The sequence below is a fragment of the Balaenoptera acutorostrata genome, chromosome 2, assembly GCF_949987535.1.
Source record: "Balaenoptera acutorostrata chromosome 2, mBalAcu1.1, whole genome shotgun sequence".
In the NCBI taxonomy this organism is placed as follows: domain Eukaryota; kingdom Metazoa; phylum Chordata; class Mammalia; order Artiodactyla; family Balaenopteridae; genus Balaenoptera; species Balaenoptera acutorostrata.
In genome coordinates this window covers 136,786,333-136,805,206 of record NC_080065.1, presented here as the reverse complement: position 1 = coordinate 136,805,206, position 18,874 = coordinate 136,786,333, and the positions used below count along the sequence as shown (strand labels likewise).

Here is an 18,874-nt window from a genome sequence, read left to right as displayed (position 1 = left end):
TAACAATATCTGCCATTAAAAATCTGTGCTACTTGGGTTACCAATTCACCAATATTATTTAAATATTTTGCTAGCTACAATCTAAGTAAGTACATATTGGTTCTGAAATCTAAATATGCCTATTTTCTTTTTCAGGAAAGAAATATCTGAAATATCTGCAGAGAACAGTTAGTGAATCTATAAGATTTGGAACTTGTAATATCTATGTTTATTACAGGGGAAACATTAGAAATTCCAGATACAGTAATGGGTCTTACTTTATTAGCAGCAGGAACAAGCATACCAGACATGATCGCAAGTGTGTTTGTTCTAAGAAAAGGTAAGAAGTAGGTCCGTCAAGCTGCAATGCCCATTCTTAAAAGCCTGGCTGAAATACACTGAGCAAAGGTACCTTAAAAATATTTATTTCCTCAGTAACATACTTTGAAGAAAAAAAAAGGAGTGACTCAAGAGGAAGGATTTACTATTTAATAGCAGATTAATTTCACTGAATCTAAACCCCCAAATAATATTCATCTGAAATGTGCAGTAAATCATAATTAACCATGTTACGATGAAAAGCAACAAGTAATCTACATACTTTATTGAAAAATGGTTTAATAAATAATTATTGGATAAATAAATGTTAAGACTTCAAACACTAACCCCCCCCCAAATTCAAAAATACAAATTCAGTAACTTTTGCTCTAATACAACAATTTTCCAAAACAAACAGAAGAAGTATCCAGTGTTTTTTCTTATGAAGCTTATAAATAATAAAGTACAGTATTGGTATGCATATTTTAACAACATGCTTTTTTTGCAGGCAAAGGAGATATGGCTATGTCTAACATTGTGGGATCCAACGTGTTCCATATGCTGTGCCTAGGTGTCCCATGGTTTATTAAAACTGCATTTATAAATGCATCCACTCCTGTAGAAGTGAACAGTAGAGGACTAACTTACATAACCATCTTTCTCAACATTTCAATTATTTTTCTTTTCTTAGCAGTCCACCTTAATGGCTGGAAACTAGACAGAAAGTTGGGAGTAGTCTGCCTATTATTATACTTGGGGATTGCAACATTATCAGTTCTATATGAACTTGGAATTATTGGAAATAATAAAATAAGGGGCTGTGGAGGTTAATGTTAATAGTGTTATGTGGAAAATGTGAATGATGGGGAAGGCCAGAGAAGGAAAACTCCATTTCTTCATTTAAGTCAAATAAAAAATATTCTGAACTTTAGAATCTAAAACTTAACAATAATTCTTTATCACCAACAAAAAAGTAATTTAAAAGCAACCAAAATCATATCCTAATTTGTCTGAACCCTTTCTTTTCAAGGACAATTACATATATTAAGCAGAAGTTTTGAAAAAAACCATCTATGTTTTACCTTACAATATGTTGATAAAAGCTGGGGACACTTGAACAAACAAATCCCACTACGTAGAACTGAAAACAACATGAAAATGGCTTATTTCATTAAAAACAGCATAACCATTCATTTAAACTGAATGACCAGACTTGCTGTCTTTAAAAATCCAAACCTGAGATTAACAAAAATCAGAGTATATTTAACACTATACTGTTAAAAGCTGGTGGGAGTTTTTAAAGTACATTTTTACAACTTTTGTAAGCATACAGTATTACTTTAAAAAATGACTTTTACTAGGAGATTCAGCAAAACAGACGTAAGAATGTTCCAACTGTGGTTTCAAATTATGCATTATGATCCAAGCGAACATCAATTTCTCTGCCAGTGATTTTTATGTCATTCATTATTCTGCAGCCTTTTTCAGCTGATCCTGGGGAATCAGATCTGACTGTTCCACAACCTTTTGACTTTCCATTCTCCATTTTTATTTCTGCAAACATTACATGACATTTCTGACAAATATCTGGTTGCCTTTGGAGCCTATTCTGTCTCTCATTCCACTTCCCATCAGACCTGATAAAAATCCTCGATCCATATTGATAGTCCTTTCCAGGATAGCTCCTATACCTGGTCCCATTCTATCAAAGCTGGAACTCATCCAATCCAGTCCCATCCCCATTCCTCCAGTCATGCTGTTCATGCCACCCATTCCACCACCAAGTCTACCAAAGGGATCTCCAAAGCCTCGATTTATTCCAATATCACCACGTCCAAAATCTCTCTGCATGCTACTAGTCATCGCACCACGGTATAGCTCTCTCATTTGACCAACTCCTCCAAATCCTCCCATGTTATTCATTGCTTCCAGACCACCAAACCCAATTCCTCCTCCAATTCTATTCATTGCTCCAAAACCTGGACCATCCATTCCCATACCACTTGGACCTAAATTTCCCATTCCACCACCTATGTTCAACTGGCTGGCACTAATAGGCTGTCCACATGGACCAAGTCCCATTCCAATGCCTCCAAGACCACGTGGTAATTGTGGTGTTTTACTATCATGTGAATGGTAGTCTTCATGAGGGACAGACTTGTCATCCATTTTCACATGCATAGGTCTATCAAAGAAAACCTGCCCCTTGAACATAGAAATGGCTTGAACTGCTTCAATTGCCTGTTCAAAAGTGACTGTGCCCATTCTTCTGCTCTTGCCATCTTTGTCTTCTTTAATATCTGCCTGATTTACAGTTCCAGCTACGCCGAACACTTCCTTTGGCTCCTTCCAACCAACTTTGAAGTCACGATTAGCAACAAAAATTGTGGAACCAAGTCTATCAGCCTGCAAATTACTGATAACCTCAGGAGGAACGTTTGGATTATTGAGAATGGAAGGTGGTAAATTCGTCAATCCCGATTCCACGTCGGGTACCTGTCCTCCTGGAAATGATCCTCCTGTTGGTTGCAATGTCCTACGAGCATTTTCTCCATCAGGATCCTCTTTGATATTCAAGGGTCTTCCACTAAGATCATATTTGTTCATAGTTTCTAGTGCTTTCTTGACAAATTCTTCATCTTTGAATTCAACCACACCACAACCCCTTGATTTTCCTTCCACATCCTTAAAGAGCTCCACGTATGTAACCTGACCCAACTTTTCCTCTCATTAGATCTTCAATGGTTTGCCATTTCATGTCATATGGGATGTTGCTAATAAAAACTCTGTTATGATTTGGACCCTTCTTTTCTCCAGTGCCTAAATTCTTGTCTTTTGAATGAGGATGAAATCCATTGGCCCTCTTATTTCCTACAGATTTTTCTTTTAATTCAGGTTTCTCTTCTTTGATTCACCATTCTCCATTTTAACGCCATTGGAGCTGCCGTTTTGCTGCGGCGGCTGCTTCTCCTGCGCGGCTGGGAGAGGTTTTCCCCGGTGGCTCCACGGGCTGTGGATGCGGGCTGTCGTCGCCAGCGGCCCTAAGCACCTTGGGCTTGTCGCGTCGGCCATCCCACTGCCAAGGCCTCCGCCTCTGCCGCCTGTGTTGAGGGGCCCTGAGTGCTACAGTAGTGGCAGCGGTGGGCTAAAATTTTTTTAAAAAAGAAAAATTTCCTCAAGTCCATTCTCTAGTAGGTCTGTGTCTTTATTCCCATCATGCGGGTGGCATGGACATATATACACTACTAAACGTAAAATAGATAGCTAGTGGGAAGCAACTGCATAGCACAGGGAGATCAGCTCGGTGCTTTGTGACGACCTAAAGGGGTGGGGTAGGGAGGGTGGGAGGAAGGGAGACGCAAGAGGGAAGAGATATGGGGATATACGTATATGTATAGCTGATTCACTTAGTTACAAAGCAGAAACTAACACACCATTATAAAGCAATTATACTCCAATAAAGATGTTAAAAAAATTTCCATTGTCAATTCGTTTTTGAAAACAAAGAAAATTCGAAATTTTAAATTTAAGAAAAATGGAGAGAAACAAGCAAAATAATGCCATATGTGGGCTGCCCATATGTGAGCCAGAGGTGCCCCTATCACCTATGGTCTCAGTGATTCCACTTTGCTCTTGTTCTGGAAGCCCCACGGGCAGGTCAGATCAGTAAGCACCAAAGTGCCCTTTATTGCCTAACGACAGGAACACAGCTCAGACCAACCTGAACAGTACAAACATGCAGTAAAGATCAGCCCCTGAGGATCTGTACAGATATTTCAGAGTTGGGCAAGGGATAACGCTGGTTGACAAAACTCTTCATGAATTAAGATGGCACTCTCTGTAAAGGCTCTCCTCTATATTTTAACACTCGGAATCATCTCTCTGAATGCTCTAACCAGCTTGCAATGCAATTTTCTCATCCTAAAAAATGGGACCAATTATACAAGTCTTGCCTACTTAAGAGATTGTATATAATTTGAGTACAACAAGGATGGTAAATATATGGCAAGATTATGTACCTGATAGTGAAGGTGATGATGATGATGATGATGATAACAGTGTGCGAGGCACTGTTGTATATTAGGAATATTAATTTAATCCTCTGACAACCCAGTGAGGAAGATACTATTATCATTGGCATTTTATAAATATGAAAACTAAGGCACAGAAAAGTTAAGTAACTGCCCAGTGCTACATGGCTGAAAAGTGGCAGAGCTGGGAGCATTCCTGCTGAGCCTCAGAATGCTTGTCCCTAGAGTGATCCAAGAAGCCCCTACCAATTGATCAAGTTGGCATGCAGATTAAAATCTATTATCCCAACTCTAGCCTAATTCAATGCCTGGCACAAAAGAGGTCCTTTTACCCTGATTAAGTATCAGCTCCCTTTCATCCAGCTTCATGATGTGTTACAAAGATCAAATCACCAGATGGGTATGGGCAGTGGAGCTCAAGCTTCGCCCTAGTGGCATTTGGGGCTGGATCATTCTTTGCTGTGGAGGCTGCCCTGTGCTCTTTATGGTATTTAGCAGCATCCCTTGTCTCTCCCCACGAGATACCAGTAGCACACTCATACCATTCCCCTTTGCCAGCTGTGACAACAAAAAGTCTAAGTCCATTGCCAATGTCACCTGGGCGGGGGGGGAGGGACTGTCCCCGGTTGAGACCCACTGGTGTAAGGGATGATTAGTCAGATTCCTCCTCCTGGGCCCAAGGTGATGCACCCCGGTTTCTCACAGTGGATGGAACTCTCATTGTGGAATGGAACATGGAACACAGCGGATGGAACTCCCAATATAGAACAAAATATGGAACATGGTGGGTGGAAATCCCATAATAAAACGGAACACGGAACACGGCGGGTGGAACTCCCATTATGCAACGGAACATGGAACATGGCGGGTGGAACACCAATTGTGGAACGGAACATGGAACACAGCGGAAGGAACTCCCATTGTGGAACGTAACATAGAACATGGTGGATGGAACTCCCCTTATGGAATGGAACATGGAACACAGCGGAAGGAACTCCCATTGTGGACCGTAACATAGAACATGCTGGATGGAACTCCCCTTGTGGAACGGAACATGGAACACAGTGGATGGAACTCCCATTGTGGAACATAACATGGAAAACGGCGGAAGGAACTCCCATTGTGGAACAGAACATGGAACATGGCGGATGGAATTCCCACTGTTGGACAGAACATGGAACACGGCAGGTGGAACTCCCATTGTGGAACGGAACATGGAACATGGAGGGTGGAACTCCAATTGTGGAACGGAACATGGAAAACGGCACATGGAACTCTCATAGTGGAACGGAACATGGAACAATGCAGATGGAACTCTCATTGTGGAACGGAACATGGAACACACACAGCGATGGAACTCTCAATGTGGAACGGAACATGGAACACAGCGGATGGAACTATCATTGTGGCACAAAATATAGAACACACACGGTGGATGGAACTCTCACTGTGGAATGGAACATGGAACACGGCAGATGGAACTCTCATTGTGGAAAGCAAAATGGAACACACACGGCGGATGGAACTCTCATTGTGGAATGGAACATGGAACACGGCAGGTGGAACTCCCATTGTGGAACGGAACATGGAACATGGCGGGTGGAACTCCAATTGTGGAACGGAACATGGAAAACGGCACATGGAACTCTCATAGTGGAACGGAACATGGAACAATGCGGATGGAACTCTCATTGTGGAACGGAACATGGAATACGGCGCATGGAACTCTTATCGTGGAACGGAATGTGGAACACACACGGTGGATGGAGCTCTCATTGTGGAACGGAACATGGAACACACACAGCGATGGAACTCTCATTGTGGAACGGAACATGGAACACAGCGGATGGAACTATCATTGTGGCACAGAACATAGAACACACACGGTGGATGGAACTCTCATTGTGGAATGGAACATGGAACACGGCAGATGGAACTCTCATTGTGGAAAGCAAAATGGAACACACACGGTGGATGGAACTCTCATTGTGGAACGGAACATGGAACACGGCGGGTGGAACTCCCATTGTGGAACGGAACATGGAACATGGCGGGTGGAAATCCAATTGTGGAACGGAACATGGAAAACGGCACATGGAACTCTCATAGTGGAACGGAACATGGAACAATGCGGATGGAACTCTCATTGTGGAACGGAACATGGAACACGGCGCATGGAACTCTTATCGTGGAACGGAATGTGGAACACATATGGTGGATGGAGCTCTCATTGTGGAACGGAACATGGAACACACACAGCGATGGAACTCTCAATGTGGAACGGAACATGGAACACAGCGGATGGAACTATCATTGTGGCACAAAATATAGAACACACACGGTGGATGGAACTCTCACTGTGGAACGGAACATGGAACACGGCAGATGGAACTCTCATTGTGGAAAGCAAAATGGAACACACACGGCGGATGGAACTCTCATTGTGGAATGGAACATGGAACACGGCAGGTGGAACTCCCATTGTGGAACGGAACATGGAACACGGCGGGTGGAACTCCCATTGTGGAACGGAACATGGAACATGGCGGGTGGAAATCCAATTGTGGAACGGAACATGGAAAACGGCACATGGAACTCTCATAGTGGAACGGAACATGGAACAATGCGGATGGAACTCTCATTGTGGAACGGAACATGGAACACGGCGCATGGAACTCTTATCGTGGAACGGAATGTGGAACACACACGGTGGATGGAGCTCTCATTGTGGAACGGAAAATGGAACACACACAGCGATGGAACTCTAATTGTGGCACGCAACATGGAACATGGGGGGTGGAACTCCCATAATAGAATGGAACATGGAAAACGGTGGGTGGAACTCCCATTATGGAAGGAAACATGGAACACGGCGGGTGGAACTCTCATTGTGAAATGGAACATGGAAAACGGCGGGTGGAACTCTCATTGCGCAACGCAATATGGAACACGGCAGGTGGTACTCTCATTGTGGAACGGAACATGCAACACGGTGGGTGGAACTCTCATTGTGGAATGGAACTTGGAACACGGCGGGTGGAATTATTCTGGAACGGAACATGGAACAAGCTGGGTGAATTTCCTGTACTAGAACGGATCATGCAACATGGCGGGTGAAAATCCCATAGTAGAACGGAACGTGGCCACCGCGGGTGGAACTCCCAGTATGGAACGGAACATGGAACACAGCAGATGGAACTCCTATTGGGGAATGAAATATGGAACACAATGGATGGAACACCCATTGTGGAACGGAACATGGAACACGGCGGGTGGAGCTCTCATTGTGGAACTGAACATGGAATATGGAGGGTGGAACTCTCATTGTGGAACGCAACATGGAACACTGTGGGTGGTACTCTCCTTGTGGAACGGAACATGGAACATGGCGAGGGGAACTCTCATTGTAGAACGGAACATGGAACATGATAGGTGGAACTCTCATTGTGGAACGGAACATGGAACACGGAGAGTGGAATTCTCATTGTGGAACGGAACATGGAACAAGGTTGGTGAAACCCCTATAATAGAACGGAACATGAAATACGGCGGGTGGAACTCCCATAATAGAAAGAAATATGGAACACGGCGGGTGGGAATCACATACTGGAACAGAACATGGAGCACGGGAGGGGGAACTTCTATTATGGAATGGAACATGGAACACGGTGGGGGGAACTCCAACTGTGGAACGTAACATAGAACACGGCGGACGGAACTCCCATTGTGGAATGGAACAAGGAACAAACACGGCGGATGGAACCCTCATTATGAAACGGAACATGGAACACGGCGGATGGAACTCTCATTGTGGAACGGAACATGGAGCACACACGGTGGATGGAACACTCATTGTGGAACGGAACATCAAACACGTTGAATGGAACTCTCATTGTGGAACGTAACAAGGAACACGGCGGGAGGAACACCAATAATGAAAAAGAATATGGAACACAGCAGGAGAAACTCCTATTATGGAATGGAACATGGAAAATGGTGGGGGGAACTCCCACCGTGGAACAGAACATGGAACATGGCGGATGGAACACCCATCGGGAACGGAACATGCAACACGGTGGGTGGAACTCTCATTGTGGAACGGAACATGGAACACGGCGGATGGAACTCTCATTCTGGAAAGGAACATGGAACACACACGGCCGATGGAACTCTCATTGTCGAACGGAACATGGAAAAAGGTTGGTGAAACTCCTATAATAGAACGGAACATGGAATACGGGGGGTGAAACTCCCATAATAAAACGGAACATGGAACACAGTGGATGGAACTTCCATTATGGAACAGAACATGAAACACGGCGGGTGGCACTCCCATTGCGGAACGGAACATGGAACTCGGCACGTGGAACTCCAATTCAGGAACAGAACATAGAAAATGGCGGGTAGAACTCCCATTGTGGAACAAAACATGGAATACGGCCGATGGAACTCTCATTGTGGAATGGAACATGGAACACACAAGGCAGATGGAACTCTCATTGTGGAATGAAAAATGGAACACACACGGCAGATGTAACTCTCATTGTGGAACACAACATGGAACACACACGGCGTACGGAACCCACTTTGTGTAATGGAACAAGGAACACTGTGGATGGAAACTTCATTGTGGAACGGAACATGGAACACGGCGGGTGGAACTCTCATTTTGGAAGGAAACATGGAACACGGCGGGTGGAACTCTCATTGTAGAAGGGAACATGAAACAAGCTGGGTGAATTTCCTATAACAGAACGGAACATGCAACTCGGTGGGTGGAAATCCCATATTAGAACGGAACATGGCCACGGCGGGTGGAACTCCCATTGTGGAATGGAACATGGAACACACACGGAGGATGGAACTCTCACTGTGGGACGGAACATGGAACACAACGGAGGGAACTCTCATTGTGGAACGGAACATGGAACACACACGGAGAATGGAACTCTCATTGTGGAACGGAACATGGAACACGGCAGATGGAACTCGCATTGTGGAAAGCAACATGGAACACACATGGCGGATGGAACTCTCACTGTGGGACGGAACATGGAACACACACGGCGGATGGAACTCTCATTGTGGAATCGAACATGGAACACACACGGAGAAACATGGAACACACACGGAGGATGGAACTCTCACTGTGGAACGGAACATGGAACATGGCGGATGGAACTCTCATTGTGGAAAGGAACATTGAACATGGCGGATGAAACAATCATTGTGGAAACTAACATGGAACAAACACGGCGGATGGAACTCTCATTGTGGAACGGAACATGGAACACGACAGATGGAACTCTCATTGTGGAACGGAATATGGAACACACACGGCAGATGGAACTCACATTGTGGAACGGAACATGGAACACAGCGGATGGAACTCCTATTGTGGAACGGAACATGCAACAAACACGGTGGATGGAATTCTCATTGTGGAACGGAACATGGAACATGGGGGATGGAACACCCATTGTGGAACAGAACATGGAACATGGCGGGTGGAACTCTCATTGTAGAATGGAACATGGAACACGAAGGGTGGAACTCGCATTGTGCAACGCAATATGGAACACGGCGGGCGGTAATCTCATTGTGGAAAGGAACATGGAACACGGCGGGTAGAATTCTCATTGTGGAAAGGAATGTGGAACACGGCGGGTGAAACTCCCATAATAGAATGGAAAATGGAACATGGCGGGTGGAACTCCCATTATGGAACGGAACATGGAATACGGCCAATGGAACTCTCATTGTGGAACGGAACATGGAACACACAAGGCGGATGGAACTCTCATTGTGGAACACAATATGGAACACACACGGCGTACGGAACCCACTTTGTGTAACGGAACACGGAACACTGTGGGTGGAACCCTCATTGTGGAACGGAACATAGAACACGGCGGGTGGAACTCTCATTTTGGAAGGAAACATGGAACACGGCGGGTGGAACTCTCATTGTGGAAGGGAACATGAAACAAGCTGGGTGAATTTCCTATAATAGAATGGAACATGCAACTCGGCGGGTGGAAATCCCATATTAGAACGGAACATGGACACGGAGGGTGGAACTCCCATTGCGGAATGGAACATGGAACACGGCAGATGGAACTCCCATTCTGGAATGGAACATGGAACATGGCGAGTGGAACTCCCATTGTGGAACAGAACATGGAACACGGCGGGTGAAACTCTCATTGTGGAATGGAACAGGGAACACGGCAGATGGAACTCTCATAGTGGAACAAAACATGGAATATGGCGGATGGAACTCTAAACATAGAACGGAACATGGAACACCGTGTATGTAACTCTCATTGTGGAACGGAACATGGAACACGGCAAATGGAACTCTCAATGTGGAACGGAACATGGAACACACACGGCGGATGGAACTCTCATTGTGGAACGGAATATGGAACACAGTGGATGGAACTCTCATTACGGAACGGAACATGGAACATGGCGAATGGAACTCCCATTGCGGAACGGAACATGGAACACGGCGGATGGAACTCCCATTGCGGAACGGAACATGGAACATGGCAGATGGAACTCACATTGTGGAACGGAACATGGAACATGGCAGATGGAACTCTCATTGTGAAACAGAATATGGAGCACGGTGGATGGAAGTCACATTGTGGAATGGAACATGGAACACGGCGGGTGGAACTCCCATAATAGAACAGAACGTGGAAAACGGCAGGTGGATCTCCCATTATGGAACGGAACATGGAACAGGGCAGGGGGAACTCCCACTATGGAACAGAACATGGAACACGGCGGGGGGAACTCCCAATGTGGAACGGAATATATAACACGGTGGATAGAACTCCCATTGTGGAATGGAACATGGAACACGGTGGATGGTATTCCAATTGTGGAATGGAACATGGAACACCGCAGATGGAACTCCCATTGTGGAATGGATTATGGAACACGGCGGATGGAACACCCATTGTGGAATGGAACATGGAACACCGTGGATGAAACTCTCATTGTGGAACGGAAGATGAAACACGGCGGCTGGAACTCTCATTGTAGAACGGAAAATGGAACATGGCGGGTGGAACTCTCATTGTGGAACGGAACATGGAACACGGCGGGTGGAACTCCCATAATAGAACAGAACATGGAAAACGGCAGGTGGATCTCCCATTATGGAACGGAACATGGAACAGGGCAGGGGGAACTCCCACTATGGCACGGAACATGGAACATGGCAGGGGGAACTCCCACTGTGGAACGGAATATGTAACATGGCGGATGGAACTCCCATTGTGGAACGGAACATGGAACATGGCAGATGGTACTCCCATTGTGCAACGGAACATGGAACAGCGCAGATGGAACTCCCATTGTGGAATGAATTATGGAACACGGCGGATGGAACACGCATTGCGGAACAGAACATGGAACACCGCGGGTGGAACTCTCATTGTGAAACAGAAGATGGAACACGGCGGATGGAACTCTCATTGTAGAACGGAAAATGGAACATGGCGGGTGGAACTCTCATTGTGGAACGCAAAATAGAACACCACGGGTGGTACTCTCATTGTGAAACGGAACATGGAACACAGCGAGGGGAACTCTCATTGTGGAAAAGAACATGGAACAAACATGGCAGATGACACTCTCATTGAGGAACGGAACATTGAACACACACGGCTGATGGAACTCTCATTGTGCAACAGAACATGGCACACGGCGGATGGAGCTCTCATTGTGGAATGGAACAAGGAACACTCACGGAGGATGAAACTCTCATTGTAGAATGGAACATTTAACACACAAGGCGGATGGAACTGTCACTGTGGAATGGAACATGGAACAAACACGGCGCATGGAACTCTCATTATGGAACGGAACATGGAACACGGTGGATGGAACTCTCATTGTGGAACGGAACATGGAACACAGCGGATGGAACTCCCATTGCAGAACGGAACGTGGAACACGGTGGATGGAACTCCCATTGAGGAACGGAACATGGAACACGGCAGATGGAACTCTCATTGTGAAACAGAACATGGAGCACGGTGGATGGAAGTCACATTGTGGAATGGAACATGGAACACGGTGGGTGGAACTCTCATTGTGGAATGCAACATGGAACACTGCAGGTGGAACTCTCATTGTGGAATGCAACATGGAACACGGCAGGTGGAACTCTCATTGTGGAATGGAACATGGAAAACAGCAGATGGAACTCCCATTATGGAAGGAAACATGGAAAACGGCGGGTGGAACTCTCATTGTGCAATGCAATATGGAACACGGCAGGTGGTACTCTCATTGTGGAATGGAACATGAAACACGGTGGGTGGAACTCTCATTGTGGAACGCAACATGGAACACGCCGGGTGGAACTCTCATTGTGGAACGGAACTTGGAACACGGCGGGTGGAATTCTCATTCTGGAACGGAACATGGAACAAGCTGGGTGAATTTCCTGTACTAGAACGGATCATGCAACACGGCGGGTGAAAATCCCATAATAGAATGGAACGTGGCCACGGCAGGTGGAACTCCAATTATGGAACGGAACATGGAACACAGCAGATGGAACTCCTATTGGGGAATGAAATATAGAACACAATGGATGGAACAACCATTGTGGAACGGAACATGGAACACGGCGGGTGGAACTCTCATAGTGAAACGGGACATGGAACACGGCGGGTGGCACTCCCATTGTGGAACAAATCATGGAACACGACAGATGGAACTCCCATTGCAGAACGGAACATGGAACACAGCGGATGGAACTCCCATTGTGGAACAAAACATGGAATACGGCCGATGGAACTCTCATTGTGGAATGGAACATGGAACACACAAGGCAGATGGAACTCTCATTGTGGAATGAAAAATGGAACACACACGGCAGATGTAACTCTCATTGTGGAACACAACATGGAACACACACGGCGTACGGAACCCACTTTGTGTAATGGAACAAGGAACACTGTGGATGGAAACTTCATTGTGGAACGGAACATGGAACACGGCGGGTGGAACTCTCATTTTGGAAGGAAACATGGAACACGGCGGGTGGAACTCTCATTGTAGAAGGGAACATGAAACAAGCTGGGTGAATTTCCTATAACAGAACGGAACATGCAACTCGGTGGGTGGAAATCCCATATTAGAACGGAACATGGCCACGGCGGGTGGAACTCCCATTGTGGAATGGAACATGGAACACACACGGAGGATGGAACTCTCACTGTGGGACGGAACATGGAACACAACGGAGGGAACTCTCATTGTGGAACGGAACATGGAACACACACGGAGAATGGAACTCTCATTGTGGAACGGAACATGGAACACGGCAGATGGAACTCGCATTGTGGAAAGCAACATGGAACACACATGGCGGATGGAACTCTCACTGTGGGACGGAACATGGAACACACACGGCGGATGGAACTCTCATTGTGGAATCGAACATGGAACACACACGGAGAAACATGGAACACACACGGAGGATGGAACTCTCACTGTGGAACGGAACATGGAACATGGCGGATGGAACTCTCATTGTGGAAAGGAACATTGAACATGGCGGATGAAACAATCATTGTGGAAACTAACATGGAACAAACACGGCGGATGGAACTCTCATTGTGGAACGGAACATGGAACACGACAGATGGAACTCTCATTGTGGAACGGAATATGGAACACACACGGCAGATGGAACTCACATTGTGGAACGGAACATGGAACACAGCGGATGGAACTCCTATTGTGGAACGGAACATGCAACAAACACGGTGGATGGAATTCTCATTGTGGAACGGAACATGGAACATGGGGGATGGAACACCCATTGTGGAACAGAACATGGAACATGGCGGGTGGAACTCTCATTGTAGAATGGAACATGGAACACGAAGGGTGGAACTCGCATTGTGCAACGCAATATGGAACACGGCGGGCGGTAATCTCATTGTGGAAAGGAACATGGAACACGGCGGGTAGAATTCTCATTGTGGAAAGGAATGTGGAACACGGCGGGTGAAACTCCCATAATAGAATGGAAAATGGAACATGGCGGGTGGAACTCCCATTATGGAACGGAACATGGAATACGGCCAATGGAACTCTCATTGTGGAACGGAACATGGAACACACAAGGCGGATGGAACTCTCATTGTGGAACACAATATGGAACACACACGGCGTACGGAACCCACTTTGTGTAACGGAACACGGAACACTGTGGGTGGAACCCTCATTGTGGAACGGAACATAGAACACGGCGGGTGGAACTCTCATTTTGGAAGGAAACATGGAACACGGCGGGTGGAACTCTCATTGTGGAAGGGAACATGAAACAAGCTGGGTGAATTTCCTATAATAGAATGGAACATGCAACTCGGCGGGTGGAAATCCCATATTAGAACGGAACATGGACACGGAGGGTGGAACTCCCATTGCGGAATGGAACATGGAACACGGCAGATGGAACTCCCATTCTGGAATGGAACATGGAACATGGCGAGTGGAACTCCCATTGTGGAACAGAACATGGAACACGGCGGGTGAAACTCTCATTGTGGAATGGAACAGGGAACACGGCAGATGGAACTCTCATAGTGGAACAAAACATGGAATATGGCGGATGGAACTCTAAACATAGAACGGAACATGGAACACCGTGTATGTAACTCTCATTGTGGAACGGAACATGGAACACGGCAAATGGAACTCTCAATGTGGAACGGAACATGGAACACACACGGCGGATGGAACTCTCATTGTGGAACGGAATATGGAACACAGTGGATGGAACTCTCATTACGGAACGGAACATGGAACATGGCGAATGGAACTCCCATTGCGGAACGGAACATGGAACACGGCGGATGGAACTCCCATTGCGGAACGGAACATGGAACATGGCAGATGGAACTCACATTGTGGAACGGAACATGGAACATGGCAGATGGAACTCTCATTGTGAAACAGAATATGGAGCACGGTGGATGGAAGTCACATTGTGGAATGGAACATGGAACACGGCGGGTGGAACTCCCATAATAGAACAGAACGTGGAAAACGGCAGGTGGATCTCCCATTATGGAACGGAACATGGAACAGGGCAGGGGGAACTCCCACTATGGAACAGAACATGGAACACGGCGGGGGGAACTCCCAATGTGGAACGGAATATATAACACGGTGGATAGAACTCCCATTGTGGAATGGAACATGGAACACGGTGGATGGTATTCCAATTGTGGAATGGAACATGGAACACCGCAGATGGAACTCCCATTGTGGAATGGATTATGGAACACGGCGGATGGAACACCCATTGTGGAATGGAACATGGAACACCGTGGATGAAACTCTCATTGTGGAACGGAAGATGAAACACGGCGGCTGGAACTCTCATTGTAGAACGGAAAATGGAACATGGCGGGTGGAACTCTCATTGTGGAACGGAACATGGAACACGGCGGGTGGAACTCCCATAATAGAACAGAACATGGAAAACGGCAGGTGGATCTCCCATTATGGAACGGAACATGGAACAGGGCAGGGGGAACTCCCACTATGGCACGGAACATGGAACATGGCAGGGGGAACTCCCACTGTGGAACGGAATATGTAACATGGCGGATGGAACTCCCATTGTGGAACGGAACATGGAACATGGCAGATGGTACTCCCATTGTGCAACGGAACATGGAACAGCGCAGATGGAACTCCCATTGTGGAATGAATTATGGAACACGGCGGATGGAACACGCATTGCGGAACAGAACATGGAACACCGCGGGTGGAACTCTCATTGTGAAACAGAAGATGGAACACGGCGGATGGAACTCTCATTGTAGAACGGAAAATGGAACATGGCGGGTGGAACTCTCATTGTGGAACGCAAAATAGAACACCACGGGTGGTACTCTCATTGTGAAACGGAACATGGAACACAGCGAGGGGAACTCTCATTGTGGAAAAGAACATGGAACAAACATGGCAGATGACACTCTCATTGAGGAACGGAACATTGAACACACACGGCTGATGGAACTCTCATTGTGCAACAGAACATGGCACACGGCGGATGGAGCTCTCATTGTGGAATGGAACAAGGAACACTCACGGAGGATGAAACTCTCATTGTAGAATGGAACATTTAACACACAAGGCGGATGGAACTGTCACTGTGGAATGGAACATGGAACAAACACGGCGCATGGAACTCTCATTATGGAACGGAACATGGAACACGGTGGATGGAACTCTCATTGTGGAACGGAACATGGAACACAGCGGATGGAACTCCCATTGCAGAACGGAACGTGGAACACGGTGGATGGAACTCCCATTGAGGAACGGAACATGGAACACGGCAGATGGAACTCTCATTGTGAAACAGAACATGGAGCACGGTGGATGGAAGTCACATTGTGGAATGGAACATGGAACACGGTGGGTGGAACTCTCATTGTGGAATGCAACATGGAACACTGCAGGTGGAACTCTCATTGTGGAATGCAACATGGAACACGGCAGGTGGAACTCTCATTGTGGAATGGAACATGGAAAACAGCAGATGGAACTCCCATTATGGAAGGAAACATGGAAAACGGCGGGTGGAACTCTCATTGTGCAATGCAATATGGAACACGGCAGGTGGTACTCTCATTGTGGAATGGAACATGAAACACGGTGGGTGGAACTCTCATTGTGGAACGCAACATGGAACACGCCGGGTGGAACTCTCATTGTGGAACGGAACTTGGAACACGGCGGGTGGAATTCTCATTCTGGAACGGAACATGGAACAAGCTGGGTGAATTTCCTGTACTAGAACGGATCATGCAACACGGCGGGTGAAAATCCCATAATAGAATGGAACGTGGCCACGGCAGGTGGAACTCCAATTATGGAACGGAACATGGAACACAGCAGATGGAACTCCTATTGGGGAATGAAATATAGAACACAATGGATGGAACAACCATTGTGGAACGGAACATGGAACACGGCGGGTGGAACTCTCATAGTGAAACGGGACATGGAACACGGCGGGTGGCACTCCCATTGTGGAACAAATCATGGAACACGACAGATGGAACTCCCATTGCAGAACGGAACATGGAACACAGCGGATGGAACTCCCATTGTGGAACAAAACATGGAATACGGCCGATGGAACTCTCATTGTGGAATGGAACATGGAACACACAAGGCAGATGGAACTCTCATTGTGGAATGAAAAATGGAACACACACGGCAGATGTAACTCTCATTGTGGAACACAACATGGAACACACACGGCGTACGGAACCCACTTTGTGTAATGGAACAAGGAACACTGTGGATGGAAACTTCATTGTGGAACGGAACATGGAACACGGCGGGTGGAACTCTCATTTTGGAAGGAAACATGGAACACGGCGGGTGGAACTCTCATTGTAGAAGGGAACATGAAACAAGCTGGGTGAATTTCCTATAACAGAACGGAACATGCAACTCGGTGGGTGGAAATCCCATATTAGAACGGAACATGGCCACGGCGGGTGGAACTCCCATTGTGGAATGGAACATGGAACACACACGGAGGATGGAACTCTCACTGTGGGATGGAACATGGAACACAACGGAGGGAACTCTCATTGTGGAACGGAACATGGAACACACACGGAGAATGGAACTCTCATTGTGGAACGGAACATGGAACACACACGGCGGATGGAACTCTCATTGTGGAATCGAACATGGAACACACACGGAGAAACATGGAACACACATGGAGGATGGAACTCTCACTGTGGAACGGAACATGGAACATGGCGGATGGAACTCTCATTGTGGAAAGGAACATTGAACATGGCGGATGAAACAATCATTGTGGAAACTAACATGGAACAAACACGGCGGATGGAACTCTCATTGTGGAACGGAACATGGAACACGACAGATGGAACTCTCATTGTGGAACGGAATATGGAACACAGCGGATGGAACTCCTATTGTGGAAGGGAACATGCAACAAACACGGTGGATGGAATTCTCATTGTGGAACGGAACATGGAACATGGGGGATGGAACACCCATTGTGGAACAGAACATGGAACATGGCGGGTGGAACTCTCATTGTAGAATGGAACATGGAACACGAAGGGTGGAACTCGCATTGTGCAACGCAATATGGAACACGGTGGGCGGTAATCTCATTGTGGAAAGGAACATGGAACACGGCGGGTAGAATTCTCATTGTGGAAAGGAATGTGGAACACGGCGGGTGAAACTCCCATAATAGAACGGAAAATGGAACATGGCGGGTGGAACTCCCATTATGGAACGGAACATGGAATACGGCCAATGGAACTCTCATTGTGGAACGGAACATGGAACACACAAGGCGGATGGAACTCTCATTGTGGAACACAATATGGAACACACACGGCGTACGGAACCCACTTTGTGTAACGGAACACGGAACACTGTGGGTGGAACCCTCATTGTGGAACGGAACATAGAACACGGTGGGTGGAACTCTC

The 18,874-nt window shown here is 46.6% G+C and overlaps 1 pseudogene; it reads right to left on the bottom strand.

Annotated features, from left to right (window-relative positions):
- Nucleotides 1–1,705: 1,705 nt before the first annotated feature.
- LOC103015330 (myelin expression factor 2-like) overlaps nt 1,706–18,874 on the bottom strand; it is a 171,965-nt pseudogene continuing 154,796 nt past the window's right edge.